Source organism: Phyllostomus discolor, chromosome 7 (genome assembly GCF_004126475.2).
Source record: "Phyllostomus discolor isolate MPI-MPIP mPhyDis1 chromosome 7, mPhyDis1.pri.v3, whole genome shotgun sequence".
Classification (NCBI taxonomy): Eukaryota; Metazoa; Chordata; class Mammalia; order Chiroptera; family Phyllostomidae; genus Phyllostomus; species Phyllostomus discolor.
The window spans coordinates 103,322,500-103,336,711 of NC_040909.2; the positions used below are offsets into that span (position 1 = coordinate 103,322,500).

Consider the following 14,212-nt stretch of genomic DNA (forward strand, 5'->3'; position numbering starts at 1 on the left):
CTTCAGGCCCAGTGAGGGTACAGGTGCCTGCGCCTTTGCACGTAGTTCCTTTATTCAACTCTTCAAACAACATTGTCTCCTGCTAGAACTTTACCTGATATGAGATAGAAACCAATAGGGATTTGACTCAAGACACTAGGAACAAGAACCATGTAGTATACCATCAAAAAACAGTGGTGAATAAAGATGAAAACAAAAAATCATTTATATAAGAAGCTAAAAAGCTACTAGAAGTGATCGATAAAACAGAAGACTAATAAAAGAATAAGCAAGTCTTTTTTTAAAAGATTTTATTTATTTTTAGAGAGGGAAGGAGAGGGAGAGAGAGAGAGAGAGAAACATCAATGTGCGGTTGCTGGGGGCCATGGCCTGAAACCTAGGCATGTGCCCTGACTGGGAATCGAACCTACGATGCCTGGTTCACAGCCCGTGCTCAATCCACTGAGCTACGCCAGCCAGGGCAGAATAAGCAAGTCTTGATATAAAGTAAGAAGGGGGCAAGAGAATGAGACTGAAGGAGACACATAAATAACAGGAACAGAAAATAGACATAATCCAGATACCAAGATTTTTAAATTATAAGAGAATGGCTTATATAACTTTATACTAATACATTAAGAGCAAAGTAGGCACTAGACTTTTATTTTTAATGTTTATTCAAAAACAAAATAATACCTGAAAGTGATTTTTAGAATTCTGTAGAGCGAACAGCATTATAACAGGGTCAGTTGCTTTGTTCTGATCACATTCTGTGGCTACGTAAGCTCTTATGATGGGGATGGGGTGGGATAAGCATACATGGGAACTCTAGCACTTTTGCAACTTGTTGTGAGGCTTCAAACATTTCTAAACAAAAACTTTTGAAACTCACAAAGTTTTACCCGGTTTGGAACAGGCCCTCACCCTGGCCTTCCCCATTGCCAATCCCTAGTCTCCCCAAGAAACCATGAACAGCAGCTGCTCCCATTGCTGTTTCACACCTGCCTCTCGCGTTTCTTTTCTTTTCGGATTTAACTGCTGCCTATTGTGTCCCTGCTGGAAAAGGAGGCTCTCTCACCTCCAGAGTCCCACAGGTGTCATCCCCTTCCCTCCCGTCCCAATAGAGGGCAAATGTAAGTTTACAGTTGTGAGTGCAAGAAACACAGTGTTATCTTGAGTTTTTTATTTAATTATCTTTTTTCATATGAACCACCGTAAATCTACTTTTGCCAACCCCTGTATAATCGTATAGTCCTTTCAGTTTAACCAATATTAGCCATTGTTATTATGGCTGTAGGTATTATTCCCAGCTGAGCTAAATAATGTACTAGCTACAGTGTCCTTTTCTGTTTATGTATCATTTCTTCTTATCTCTGGAATTAATCATTGTCTGTTTGGTCACTTGCTTACTTAGCATTTTTTTTTCTTTTTAGGTATATAAACTACTTATTAACAGACAAGGCCCACAGATTTATTTCTTCTTGGACACACCCACAGTGCCACCCCAGTGGTCTGTGGTCCTGGTGTGCAGGCCTCCAACAAGACCCCAGAAGTGGCACAACCCCCTGTGGGTCCTCATTTTCTTCAGCCGCTCCAGGTCTTTATGAAGCTTGTTGTCCAGACCCTTGGCCAGGACCAGGCTGTACTTTACATCCTTCTCATCCTTCTGTCTGTGCAAGCACCAGTCTGGAATCTTGTACTGGTGTGGGTTCTGCACCCTGGTGATCATATGTTCCACCACATTCCCTGTGAGCTCTGCTGCCCTCTTGCTGAGGTCGGTGTCTGCTTTCCTCAACACCACTGAGCCTGTCTTCACTGCAGTGACGGCAAAGGCTGTTTTCTGTTGCCCGTTGACACTGGTGTTGAATACTTGCAAAAATGTGGTGGAACTTCTCAGGAATCATGAGAGACATGGCGGCAGCAGCATAGGCCTCCTGGGAAGAGTCCTTACTTAGTTTTCTACGGGTTTCTTCCTCATTCCCCTCCCCACCCCTTTGGAGATATCCTTCCTGGTGGCCTTCATGCTGCTCAGGTTTGGACTGGTCGCCTTCTTGCCCTGCAGCATAGCCATTATCCTTTGATTCTCTTCTGAGAAACAAACTTCTGGGTTGTGTCCCGTTTCCTGGATCCTATGATTATCTTTGTCTTGGTTTTTGCTTTTTTTAGTGAAACATTCTTCAGACACTTTCTAGGAAAGTGTGCTTATGAGGTAAAGTTGTCCGGGGGAGGGGGGGATGACTTTAACTTCTAGTATTTGGATTTGGGGTCTCCTAGATTGGACTTTCAATTTTTTTCTCTGCCATTTCCCACTTATTTGTCTCTTTGTTCTACTTTCTAGGTAATTTCCTCAATTTCATCTACTCTTTTAACTTTTCTACTTTTTTCTATCATATTTTTAATTTCCAGGAGGTGCTTGTCCTCTAAGTTCCCATTTAGAGTCCCATGTTTCTGTCCCAGGAATGTGAGGGCTTCTAGTGCATCTCTGAAGGTCAGAAGTTTAAAAAAATTTTTTTTTTCCTGCTCCATACATTGTTTTCGTTTTCTCCTGGTTAATGTTTTTCCACCCCCTATTTTCTCATGTTGATCTCCGTCTGGCATATTGGAGGCTTTTTCAGTGTCACAGGCCCTTGTTCAGGGTGTGGACTTCAGTGAGGCATGTTCTGCCTGCGCTCAGGTGGGCCTGGGTGCACAGGTTGGAGATGAGATCTGACGGTCTGAATGCTCCTTACAAAACGTTCCCCCAGTTCTCCTAACTTCATCCCCACCCACACTCCTATTTTCGGAATAGGGTGTTTCATTTGCTGAGTCTCCCTGGGGTCTGTGGCGAAAGCCCTCTCAGTTCAAGTTCCCTTACCGCCTCAGGAGTCAGCCCTCTCAGGCTGACTCAATCTGCTATTACTGGACTATCTGCTTTCAAGATATCTCATCTACTGTGATTTCCTATCCCCTTGTCCTTAGAGTTGTCTGACTTTTTTGAGCCTTTTAGTATACCTGTAATAGTTTTTATGAGGGAGAGCAATAAATATCTGGATTCAAACTGCTGTGTTTCCTCTGGCCTTTCCAAACCAAGCAAATAAAATAGACACTTCCTTCCTAATTTACACTTTTGCACTCATGCGCTTGTCCTTGTCACACCTTCTTCCAGAAACAACAATAAAAGCATAATAAACCCTTAGATTTTCCAAACTGCCTGACTTTTTCTTTCCCCACCTTCCACATTCTTGAGTTGGTCTTTCTCAAATGATGACCTAATGAGACTTCATCCCTTTTCTTAAATGCTGACCTTCCACGTTTCCAAAATTCCCTTTACCATGTTTGTCTTCCATAAAGCTTCCCTGAGCTCTGACTGCAGCTTGTCCCCAGCCCCCGGCTGACACTAGCTCACACTGAATGCACCTTTCATGCACCAGTACGTCTGGTACACTTCCCAGACCCCCAGGCCCTCACTTCTAGTGATAGCAGACCAGCAGAGAGGGGTTATCCATTTTTTTCTTTTTCATTAACATTTTTGAGAATCATCCGTGTGTGTGAGTGTTTTTCAGATTTTATTTATTTTTAGAGAGAGGGGAAAGGAGGGAGAAAGAGAGGGAGAGAAACATCAATGTGTAGTTGCCTCTTTCATGCCCCCTACTTGGGGGACCTGGCCTACAACCCAGGCATGTGTCCTGACTGGGAATTGAACCAGTGACCCTTTGGTTCTCTGTCCAGCACTCAATCCACTGAGTCACACAAGCCAGAGCAAGATTATCCATTTCAATCAATCCATTGAATGCTGGGAATTTATGTTTCCTAATTTTGTTAGGGGAAACGTCAGAATGAGTTTTCTTCCCAGAGGAGTAAAACTTAAACTGAGACTTAAAGAGTGTGGAATTTAGCTCTATGTAAAACACAGTTATCCAAGTAGACAAGATGATCTACCCACATGTCTTCCCGTCCCACAGTATTTGGGGGACATTTCCCTTAAAAATGGTTCAAAGGGCCATGAGCACGACAGGCAGCCTATTGCCATGTTACCGTTTTAGTCCCAGTTTCTTCTCTTCCCCAAACAGTAGTATACAGCTAGGCAGGTTATATACTAAAAACATATATTTGGTATGTAAAAAAATATGTATTATATGCATATTCATCTATCAGTGAACTAACATAAGAAGTATAAAACATACTCTGTTGTATTCAAGAAGTTTAAATAGTAGTGAAGAGGATATACACAGGAACCAGACTTATGACAAGTGAGTAATGGAAAAACCACAAAATGCCAGGTGAAGGGTCTGCATCAAGCTAGTACTTAAGCCTTCACCCTTTTCATTCCCTGACCAGCGAGTGAAACAGAAAGACGAGGATCGCAGGAAAGGTTCCTGCCTGCTTGGATGCCTTGCTGAATTCAGCCTGGCTCCATCAAGAGACTCTCTACCTCTGAGGTCTAGGACAGATGAGCAGCAAAAAGGAAAAGACCACCAGAAGAAACGGGTCGCCCTATTTAGTGTGCCCCTTTCCTTAAAAGGCCGGTCTCTAGCTGCAACCAAGGCGGGCCCCGAAGAGTGAGAAGAGCCGGCCCAGCCTCCAGGGTTAGGGCGCTGGGCCACAGGGCTCAGCCTGGAACCGCAGCTCCAGCCCGGGGCGCCAGAGAAAGAGCCTCAGTTCTCTCTGCAGGATGCAACGCGCTCTCCCGCCCCCTCTCTAGCCCCAGACCAGCCTTTGCAGCAGCTGGGCTGCCCACTCACCCGGGCGTGGGGGCTCCGGTAGCCTTGGGTGGGGGCGAGGGGAGGAAGTCCGAAGGCGTGGGATTAGGGAAGGAAAGGAGGAAAGGAGGGAGAGGGAGACTGCGCACCCGCATGGCCAGCAGCTTAGGGGAGGGCCACCTGTCATCACAGCCATTGTCACGACCCCCCCATGCCACGCCCATGCACGGGGATGGGGCGGGGCCGGGCCCAGGATGTCACCTCGGAGGGACGAGTGTCCTTAAACTGGATCTAGACCCAGCCTGTGTCTCTTCCCCTCCAGAGCTCTCACCCACACCCCGGTCTCCTGGCTGGGTCAGCCCGCCTTACCGGGAAACCTGTGGCCGCTCAGGAACGTTCTGAATAATCACTGTTGAGGGTGTGGAGAGAAAGCTGGAGGGGGGTAAATGAAGAAAGTAGTAACAATGGCTGCCCCTGAAGTCTCTGACACTGTGCTGCCACTGCGCCGTCCCTGCGGCAGCACACCTGGTGCCATTTAGTAAACCTTTCCCTTCTGTACCTGTGTTCGGATCCACTAGTTCGCACCTAGGAGTGGATTAGAATGAAAAGCAATCCGGGATGTAGGCAAACAGTGACCGACACCGATGTTTAGCCCAGCTGTTGGTAATATTGAAAAATCAGGAGCTACTTAAATGACAGCACGCCTTTGATTTAATGCACACATTTAAAGTCATGTTATGGAAAATAGTTTTTATCAACAGAAAACGTTCACTATATGGTGCGGGTCTGGGGAGAGAAGCTTACAAAAATTTCTGTTTAAAAAAGAAAACGTATAGACGTGATTTGGATAGAGATTGGGCGTTTAAGTGGTTGGGTGCTCAGAAAGAGAGAAAACAGTCATTTAAAAATCTTGGTTCTGCTCCTCTTCAAATCCGCTCTCCCCTATAGGCTTCCTCGGGGTTGCCACGTTCAGAGAAGCAGGCTGGGGCTGCAGGAAGGTCGCTACTAGCTTCCCTCCCAGAACCTACCCCCCCCCTTCCCCGATCCCAGCACATGCAGGGAACCCAAGCACCCAAGGTTCCTGGTTAGCTGCGGAGGGGAGAGGCGGTGAGAGCCGGGGAGGGGCCGGGGGACCGCCACCCTCTGCCAGAGGATGGGGCTGATGGCCTTTCCTGTTTACCGAGGCGGACGCGGTTGTGGCGTCTCCACCTCCTCTCTCCCCAGTGCCCTTCAATGTGTTGAATTCGGCAATCGATCGGAAATTACAAGGCCAATTAAATGCCCTCCGATTTAGAGCTCTGGTTAGGCCTGAAAGGCTTCAAACGGCCCCTCAGTCCCTCGGAGGTCTCCGCTGCGGTGACCTTTGGCGTCCCCTCACCCAGAAATGTGCCCAAGGGGATCATTGCGCGCGCGAGAGGGCTGCGCCTCTTCTGGCAGCCCCAACCCCCTCCCCGGCTGGCGAGCAGGACGGTCTTAGCGACTCAAAGTAGAGACCGGGTCGATGCCCACTCGAGACCAGAAGACCTGGGGGGAGGTGGAACCCGGGCAGCCGCTGGGTCCGGGAAACGCACCCCGGAGACTGTCTCAGCCATCTGGTGACTCCGAGGCATCTGCTGGCGAGTCCCTGGGATCGGCGATCACATTCCCACATTCCTCAGAATCTGCCCTGTTGCCCCCCACCCCACCCCACCCCAGTACCACAACCACCCCATCCCCGTCCCACAACCCTACGCCCCTTCTGCGCTTTTTTTCCCACCTTGACTGCGGCTCTGCACCCAGTTCAACGGCAAATGTTAACCGAGATCGTGCCTAGATTGCATATTTGTTCATAGAAGCCTTAGCGATGAAGTAGTCCACCCTCCTCCTTTGACAAATAAAGAAAGCGCGACCCAACAGAGTGGCAGGCTCGCCCTGGATGGCCTGACGGCTTCGGTGCATAAAGACTGCCCTGAAAAACCAAAAATAAGGCCTGTTGGGGGCGGGGTTCCTATGTAATAATGTCCCTCTGCCTAGCTAGCTACTAATAGCTGGAAACCTGTGGTTTCTACCAGTCTTCAATGACGACGCAATACATACGCTCTCAATGGATACACACCTGCTGTAGAGACGGTTTGTGTTCTTTTTGGCTGAACTTTACAGTTGGTCCTTGAAACACAAGTGTTTGAACTGTGCGGGTCCACTTATAGGAGTTCCCCCCCCCCCCCGCCCCCCTCTCCCCCCGCCAACACTATTGAATGCAGTGGGCTCTTCCCGTCCTACCGCGGCGCTCCCATACGCGGTTTCAACAAACCGCGGGTGGAAAACACTCCCAGTGGCAGGTTCCCAGCCGCTGATTCCCACTGCGATGTAAGGTGCTGTCTCCCAGCTGAAGTTGGTTGAATCCGCCGACGCGAAGGGCTGACTGTAGTGAAAACTTGCTCTGGGATTTTCAACTTCGCTGCATTTGGAGCCCCTACCCGCCCTTCCTCACATTGTTCAAGGGTCAGCTGTAAACTGAGCTTTTTTAGGTTTGTAGAAAGAATATCAAACAGTCTTCGAAACTGAAGTTTTAATAGCCAACCAATACTTCATTTTACCCTGTTGCTGAACATTTGCGTTATCAGTTTCCTTTGTCAAAAACAGTGCTAAGGGCAGCTCTCGGCCTGGGGATGCGGGGACGCCCTTCCCTTCCCTCCCCCTCTCCTCTCCCGCCCCCACCCCAGGCGCTTAGCCTTTGCTTTTCCCTCTCCTAAGCTCGGAGGGACGTCCCCCACACAACCTTTTTTTTTTTCCTGTAACTTGTTTCCTAAGCCTCTGCAGCCTAACTGGCTCACTTCTACTACCTCTGTAACTTTCTAAATAAACTTTCTTATAATAAAAATTTAAAAATGGTGCTAAGAACATCCTTCTTGACAAATCTTTGCATTGCTGACTCAATAGAATGGGTTCCTAAAACTGGAATTACCAGGTTAAAGACTACAGACCTTTTTAAGGCATTTGGTGCACAGGGCTGGATTGCTTTCTAAAAGAGTTGCCCAGTCTGCGTACTGGACCTAGCAGAATGAGGGTGCCCTTCAATTACAAGTGAGGTTGAGAATCTGTGGAGGCCATGAAAGTGACGAGTCTAGTTGTGGCTAGAAGGTGGCCGTGTGGGATCCTCAAGGCATCACAGGGTAGTGTATGCTCTTTATCCCATTGGGCTTGGCCTCTCTAGCCCTAAGCTCCATGCCTGCTGTTGGCTGAATGAATACATTCCCACCTTGCCCCCCACTTCCATAGGTCACACCGGGCGGATCTCTAGGCTGACGCTCTCTGCCTGGTAACTCTAGGTATAGCCTCATCATCATGATGTCTCAACCCAGGCATGTGCCCTGACTGGGAATCGAACCTGCGATACTTTGGTCTGCAGCCTGCACTCAATCCACTGAGCTACGCCAGCCAGGGTGATGTTTCTCTTTTTAAGCAATATTTATTATTATTATTATTTTTTTTTTTTTTTTTTTTTTTTTTTTAATTTTATTTCTTTATTTTTATTAATTTTTTTTAATTTTATTTTTAGAGAGGGAATGGAGGCAGGGTGGGAGAGAGAGAGAGAGAAAGATCAATGTGTGGTTGCTGGGGGTCATGGCCTGCAACCCAGGAATGTACCCTGGCTGGGAATCGAACCTGGGACACTTTGGTTCCCAGCCCGTGCTCAATCCACTGAGCTACGCCAGCCAGGGCAATATTTATTATTTTTTAGAGAGAGGGGAAAGGAGGGAGAAAGAGAGGGAGAGAAATATCAATGTGTGGTTGCCTGTCACATACCCCCAACTGGGAATCAAACCAGTGGCCCTTTTTGGTTGACAGGCCGGCACTCAATCCATTGAGCCATACTAGCCAGGACAGGAAAGATGTTTTATGACATAAAAGAACTCATGATTTGATGGTAAAGATCTTTAAATAACTAAAGATTTGCCTAAGTGACTATGTTTATTTTGTAAAAACATGGCTGAAAATAAATCTTCGTGACCTCTGGGTGAAATAGGCATGTGAATATAAAATGCTTTACACGACATGAATGATTCAGAATAGAGCATACAGTGTATTTGTGTTTGAAATGAAAAAATAAACTTAAATTGCTCTGCATGATAGCAATACCCTGCACTTGCTGCATGCCCACCAATTTAGCCTGTTTTCTAGTAGTTTATCCACCAATCACCAAGTGAGTTAACGCTCCACCCAGAGAATGCTGATGGCAGCATTAGCCATAAATAAATAAGCTAATATGTACAATAGTTAAATGAATAGACTTTTCCTCGGTGTTTTATGGCCTGAAAAGAATGCAGCTTTTCATTAAAGGAATCATTTGAAAATGTGGAAACTGATACTGTCACAGCCCAGTGCTCTCTGCCCATGGATAATGGCCTCCGTTTTAGTCCAGGGTGGGGGAGCTGATGTCCATTTACTTTAGCAAAGATTGCTATTGAATGAAACCTTTAATGGGGGCGTTTATGATCCCACTCCTCTAAGAGCTCAGGGCTGCCTTACCATATAGTCTCTCCCTCCACCTTGACGGCTCTTAGAGAGAATCAATACAGGTAATATGCTGGCTGGTGGTCAGCAGTCCTTTAGGTAGAAAGGTGGAGCTAAAATGGAAACTGACAGGTAGCCACTTAGAGAGAGGGCCTGGGGTCAACACGGTGAAAGTGAAGCTCCTCTTGGGAGACAGGGAACGTCTGGCCGGCACATTACAGCCAGTGCAGAGATCACGTAGGAGGCGATCAGGAATAAAGACTAGATCGCAGAGGGCAGGCCACTCGGAGCTCAGGAAAGGCTTTCCATCAGGGTGGTACTTTCAGAACCCCAGAATTCACAGTGGTTCGTCCACCGGTAGTGCCTGTTACCCTTCTCTCCAAAATGAGCTCATTCCTGTGGAGTCTTTGGTAAGCTGAAACGGCCTAACGTGAGAAGCACTTACGTTAGGACCCATCTTGCTGGCATATGCACAGGATAAGCGGAGATGAAGCACAGTTGCTCACAGACCCAGTCCAGAGCCCTGGGGCTCGGTGCTGCATGTGGCTCTCGAGGAAGGGGCTGAACGGGCCACACCTGCGGCTCCGGGTGTGCACTGCCTCTGTGGCCGCTCGCTGCGAAACAAACCTGAACGCTTTTTTCACATTTTGCCTTTTTTCCTTTGAAGCAAAAAATCCTGTGTATATTTCTTTGAGTTAGCAAAAATACGTACTAATACAGGTCTTTTGTAAAAGCAAAGTGGTGTAAACTTTTGAAAGCGAGGACACCTGTTCCTACCAGCGATCTCATTTTTTAGATTGCAGTGAAACACCCATTATGCAACTTACCATCTTACCGTCAAGTGTGCAGTTCAGTAGCACTAAGTACATTCACGCATTGTGCAGCTGCCACCACCATCCAGCTCGAAAACTCTGTTCATGTTGCAAAACTGAAACTTTCCCCTCTCTTCCCCCCCCCCAGCAACCACCATTCTGCTTTCAGTTCCTATGATTTGACTACAATAGTTGTCCTTTTATGATTTGTTTACTTTATAATGTCCTCAAGTTTCACCCATTATGTAAGCAGCATGTGTCAGAATTTCCTTCAAGGCTAAATAATATTCCATCATGTGTACAGATCACATTTGTTTGTCTGCTGATGGGTTGATGGACACTTGGGTTGCTTCCACATCCTGGCTATTTTGAAGTTGTGTTCTTTGACCCTAAATTCACTTACTCATTTTTTTTCCTAGATAGTTTTTAAAAATCTCCAAGACCTAGAAAACCTTCCTGAGATTCTTAGAAAAAATAAAACTTCATTTGAAGCATCCCAAGCCTCCTGTCCCCATTCTAGCCCCGTTCCTCAGCATTTACTATTAAGAGTAGATACTATAACGATGGCATCTTTTCAACATGATGGATGTTTTTCTGATAAGAACCACCTCACCTCACCCAGGGATTCAGTAGTGTGGAGGAGGGTCCTGGGACTCTGAGGTTATACATGAGTTTGGGGGGATTCTCATCCTTAGGCAAGCTTGAGAAACCGGCTGTAGCTTGATAGGGATCCTTTACTACCAACAAGCCTGTTCTATTTGGGATTAAATATGGCTTCTGCATCTGGCAGTATGTCATCTATTATTGGACAGTTAGGTGCCAGACATCAACTCAGAGGCTGAATAGGTAAACAGCTGTAACCACAGATCCACTCTTCTTTTAATATTTGTTGTTGTTCAAGTCCAGTTGTCTGCATTTACAGCCCCCTCCTCCCTCCCCTGATTCCATGCCCCCCTTCCCTTTGTCTGAGTCCCCACTCTTCTCTTGTCACATCTGAAACACATTTTGGGTTGTGGAAATCCCCCTATTCTGCACTGAAGTATTTCTGTAATTAATTCACTCCCCCCATTTTTTTAGTGTTTCTCAACACTTTGTATTTGTTATTTAAGTAATTTAGATGGAAACCACCCCCCCCCTTCTTCATTTCTATTCTTCTCCCTCTCAAATCCCACCACCCTGCAGGACCCCCAGGCTCCCAGAGCTGTGGTTAGCCCAAGGGCTTTTGGCTTTCATATCTCAGGGCTATTTTTAGTATTGTCCTCCCTTTCTGCAAAAGGAAAAGATTTGAATCCCATCCTGCCTTCTCTGGACTGCCCAGCCTTAAGCTCCTAATCAACCTGAAGATTTCAGGCTCTCCTACTACTGAGTTAGACCTGCCTTCAGCTTGCCCAGGGGGCTTTGTGGCTGAAGGGATTTACAGCAGCCTCACTGTAAGCAAGAACCTGGGACAGCCTTGGAAGACACCCTGCCATCCTTAGTGGACCAGAGTTTCAAAATAAAATTTAAGAGATGCTGGTTCCTGTACCTTTAAATCAGATAACCCAGGAGAGGAGAATTCTCTAAGAGAACTCCGCCTACCTTCCTAGGTTTAAGTACAGTCTTAAAATAATCAGAGGTGAAGATCACCTTTTCAAAGGAAAAGTCCTGTCTTTAACAAGCTCTAGTGAGCAGTGCACCCTGTTAGGCCTTTGTTGTCTTGCCGCATTTAATTGGTTAAGAATGAGGAAAAATCACACATGTGGCCCTAAAGTCTTACCTAACATTTTTATTGGCACTTTAAAAATAATTGATATAGAGATATAAATGTCAAATAAAACACACCATGTAAGTAAATGGAAGAACACAGCATTTTAAATCATTTTGTAAAAATCAAGAATGAAATTTCAATCTCTTTGGTATCCTTCCTTGATAGCAAACATTTTTTCACAAAGTACTAAACCCAAAACAAATTTCACAACCCCCCCCACAACTTATCCCACCTTTTAATATATGATTACAAAAATCCTGAGAAAATGTCAGATGAAAGAGTGAGAATATTTTATCCTGAGACTATATATACAAATAAGACTATAATCTCCTTAAACATTATCTGCCTTAGCTCTAATTATGGCTGGCTATCTCACTTCAAAATATTTTAGTTTTACTGGTTACTTTAAGCCAACAAAGTAATGAAAATTCTTTGCAACAATAAATGGAAGCTGAATAATACCTCTTATGACAATGTAGAAAATTGTTTTCTGAGATCCCCATATTTTATGAAAAGATCATCAATGTGGAGTAACTTTCTATTTTATATTACTCTTAACACTATTTTTCTTTTAAAATTTTGATTCTTCTATTTTTGACATGTCAACAAAAGTGTTTTGACATGATATTCTAGTTAAATATTTCTGCTGAAAGAATTCACTGTATAAATTTGTTCTCCTGGAATGTGGGTCAGGTCCATAAAAAAATAATTCAGTGCAATTGTGGCCCCTAGGACGTCACAGGGTTTGCTGAAAGCACTCAAGCCCTCTATAAACGAGAGAAACACTGTACAACCTGTCATGTCAAACTCAGACCCAGCAATGATAGACAGTCAGGGACAGTATTTGAGACTTTATCTTATTGTGAATGACAATTCCTTGCAACCCCAACCTGCCTGCCCTGTGGTGACAAAGTGAGCAATGACTTTATGGCCACGATGCTGAGCTGACTGCTGGCCCCATAGGGGACCCAAGTGTCTGTCTACTTTGATAGCTTTGTTCATTCCGGCTTCCCTTGGACACCCTAAGGGTCCATTAGGAGCTTCATCAACATCATGGGTGCCACTCTGAGCCTGGCTATTTTTCCAGGGTTCAGATGTTCCTTCTTGTATATATTTTCTAGTCTAATGAATGAACAGGTGATATATCACCAGACAGAGACTCAAGGAGGGAAAAGGAAGATGAGCAGAGACACTCACTCACTGAGAGGTGGTCCCTAAATTCGATTGGCCAGGCTAGTAGCTGTTCCACAGTTCCAACAGGAAAATGATGTCGGAGTTCTGCTGGTACCAGTTAGTCCCCGAAGGAGCACTATCGAGAATCTGCATTCTACTGGTTCCTCCCAACTGAACAGCTTCGTGATTCTGCTAAGTCACCTTAGCTACTCAGTTTTACCCATTGCTCTCCAGGGACCAGGAGGATAAATCAAATAAAGAGATGGTTTTCAAACTTAAATACGGATTGCTGAGCCCCACACCCACAATTTCTGATTCAGTGGATGCTCAGTTGGGCCTTTGTAACAAGTTCCCAGGTGACGCTGTGCTGCTAGTCCAGAAACGCCACTCTGGAGAACCACTGAAGGAATGCACATGTAACAATAAAAGGTGCATAATTCTGTCTCTCTTTTGCTTTGGCTGGTTAAGAGAAAGGAAATACATTTGTTAAGTATCAAGCAGAATACAAGTCATTTCACTGTATTTAATTCTCGCAACACCCTACAACAAAATAATTATTTTATGAATGAGGATGTTAAACCTCAGCAATTAAATGAGGTGCCTGACATCCCACAGCGTGGACATGGTGGACAAAGACAAGTTTGTCCAACTCTGAAATCTGTATCCTATTTGTTATGTCCCAGCCAGCACAATTATATTAACTCATTCTATTTTCTATGTGGCAGTGTGTCTCCTACTTTGACTGTCTTATTCTATTTTGCATTATTATTATAAGTTGATCCAAATTATGTTCAGAAATAGGCAAAATACACATTTTAAACAAAGAGAGCTTAAGGTAATCAATGAAGAAAGATGCCATGAATTGATTGTATTTTCCAAACCAAAATTTGATATATGTAATCAGATCAATATGACCAAAGCTTCTTCAACTGTCTACAGTTTCCAATTAGTGTGGGCTTGCCTGAGTATTAGTTTGCATGCATGCATTTTAGAGTGCCTTTAGAAAACAGAAATATTACCTTCTTTGCTACTATTATGGTTCAAAACACAAAGTGGTTCATTTGAGTTATTCATCTAGTGAAAAAATTGGCATCACACCAGATTCTGATGTTTTGCTTTGCTGTTTGATTTTTAAAACAATATTCAAACCCATAAACAGTAAGAAATACATTTTGAACTAGCAGTCAAAGGAAAGTCTGCCTAATTACAAGATGAGCCCCAATTCTTTCCCTGACCATAGTTCTGACTTAATTAACACGAACTAAAACAGCCCTAACACAACAGGGCACATTCCCATTAGGATAAATGGCTCAGACCCTGCCACCGCA

At 45.0% G+C, this 14,212-nt stretch overlaps 1 pseudogene; it reads right to left on the reverse strand.

Moving 5' to 3' along the window:
- Positions 1-1,406: 1,406 nt before the first annotated feature.
- Positions 1,407-1,892, reverse strand: LOC114514638 (annotated as a pseudogene).
- Between the last annotated feature and the right edge of the window lie 12,320 nt (positions 1,893-14,212).